This window comes from Chrysochloris asiatica, unplaced genomic scaffold, assembly GCF_000296735.1.
Source record: "Chrysochloris asiatica unplaced genomic scaffold, ChrAsi1.0 scaffold00013, whole genome shotgun sequence".
NCBI classification, from domain to species: Eukaryota; Metazoa; Chordata; class Mammalia; order Afrosoricida; family Chrysochloridae; genus Chrysochloris; species Chrysochloris asiatica.
The window spans coordinates 17,681,009-17,683,551 of NW_006408531.1; positions in this window are offsets into that span (position 1 = coordinate 17,681,009).

The following is a 2,543-nucleotide window of genomic DNA, read 5'->3' on the forward strand; positions in this document are numbered from 1 at the left end:
ATACTATATTTTTATCGTTGTTTTCAAAAGCTGTTGAGTTGGTTCCAACTCAGTGACCTGTGTAAGATTTTTGAGGCTTTTTTTAATATTTGGGAGAGCAAAGAGCCTCATAGTCTATTATTTTAATCTATCATAAAAAATATCATTTATACTTTATTACTTAGATCCCTGGGTGGTGCAAATAGTTTGTGCTCAACTTCTCAGAGAAAGGTTGGCTATTTGAATCTACCCAGTAGCACTGCATAAGAAAGGCCTGGCAATCTGTTGTTTCAAAGATGAGCACCAAGAAAACCCTATGGAACAGTTATACCCTGTGACATATGAGGTGGCATGAGTCAGAATCAACTCAATGGCTCCAAGTTTGCTTTTCTGATTTCTTTTTTATTTTATTTTAATTTGAATTCTGATTTCTATTTTAATTTTTTTAATATGTTACTACTTAAGCATGTACTTTCTTGTAGTTTTTAAAAATAACTAAGAAAGGCTTTTCAAACTACAGCCAAAAAGAAAAAAAAAGAGGGGGTGGAATTGGTCACATTTGAAGTAACTAATACAGATATACATTTCTGAAGTTCTCTTGCTTGGACAAGTTGCCTTCAGAGGAAATAAAGGGGCCAAACCCCATTCTATTTCAGCCTTAGATATTTCACAGCAGAATCATCAGGGAAATCAAGATTCAGAAATTTCCTGGGAAAAGCCCCATAACATTAATTCTTAAACAGTATCACTGCAACTGCTAGAGCAGCTTCACATCCTAAAATAAACAACCCCAGGGCCTTTCTCATGCCTTCCCCCAGCCCCACAGGAACTGGTGGGTCTCATTACACAGAACCATCTCCTGACTGTCCAGGTATGCATTATTAGACTCTGGAGTGTATTCTGGGTAGTGGCTAAAGAGAAAAATCTTTGTTCCAAAGTCATAATTTAAATAAGTAGGATTTATTCTCATGTGTCAAGAGTGACCTGTGGCAGTAACTGAGAAGCACCTAAATCAGGTAAAAGTTACCAAGACCTTGGGCTGCACTTTCACGATAAGTCACTGTGGATACAAATCTGCCTGGATGTTGATGTGACTGGTTACCAGATGTAGATGGAGGTAAAGTTCTCTACATTTCCTAGTGCATATATGAGGAGTAGAGTCCCTGGGTGATGAACATGGTTGACATGCTCAGCAGCTGACCAAAACGTAGGAGGTTTGAGTCCTGCTGTGGCATTGTAGGATAAGCACTCAACCACAAGGTCGGTATGAACCTTGAGGCGGGCAGTGCAAACTTGCCAGTTGCTCTTTGGAAACTAATACAGGGTTGCTATGAGTTGGAACCAACTCAAGGGCACTTACCACACACACAGAGGTACCTCAGAAAATAGGACTGGAATTCTGCTTTAGGAAAATCAGTGATTGGAAACCTTATGGAGCAAAGTGTTACTGTGACACATGTGGGGTCACCATGAGTGGAAGGCAACTGGTTTTATCCAAGTACATAGCATTTTTTCCAGAAGCAGCTCATGCTAACTCTGGTGCTTGTCTAGAATTCCAGACTAATTGCACTGAGGTGCATCCAAGTTCTAGGTAGAAAAAATTTTTAAATGTTGATTGCCTTTTGAGTTTGACAGCTAACTTGCAAATACAAAGCTGGAGCTAATTCAAACTCTCAGGAATCCAGAGTCAGGGAAACATGGATATAGGGAACAGATTCCAGACCTACTGAAGAGTCTGTCCAGCTCAGGGTTTCTGAAACCTACTGCAATGGATTATTTCTGTTCCACGTGGAAACCTCTAGTACCTTTCCTTCTATTTTTTTCTTGGAGCCCATTTGGAAATCTAGCACCCCCAAGTGTCTAGAATTTTTACCAACTTCTTAGCGTCATGATCTTTAAATCCACCCCATTTTAAAGCATTGAGTAAATGGATGTGTTGTACTTCCTTTGAAGTCAAAACTTAACTTTACTGTGGATCTATGGGAAATTGTTTGATTTTTGCTTTCCTCCACACCACAAAATAAGCAGAGGTTTCATTTTGAACCCTCTATGGCTAGGAATATAGCGTAGTGGTTACGAATCAGGTTGCGAACCTTAAGGTCAGCGGTTCGAAACTACCAGCCGCTCCGCGGGAAAAAGATGAGGCTTTCCACTCCCGTAAAGATTTACACCCTCGGAAACCCTGTACAGGGTCGCTATGGGTCGGAACCGACTCGATGGCACTAAGCAGCAACAACAACAACATGGCTAGGAAACAAAAAATGGGAGTGGTATACGAACTTGTATTATCTGCATAGTATTTGGCACACATTTTGAAATCAAATAACTGATAAAAGGTTCTTGGTTTAACTTTTTCAAAGGAAGCATATTCTTGGTCCATTATCCTAATGAGTAATGAAGAGGCAATTTCTAAATGGTTTTTTATCCAAGGGTTTTAAGTGCTGTATAAACATGGCATTGGGTTACATTTGGTAGTGTTATTATCATTCCTATTTTACAGCTGGGAAAAATGAGAGGTTAAATGTCCTAGAGCTAAAGAGAAAGTAATCTCCTGAGCCAAGACT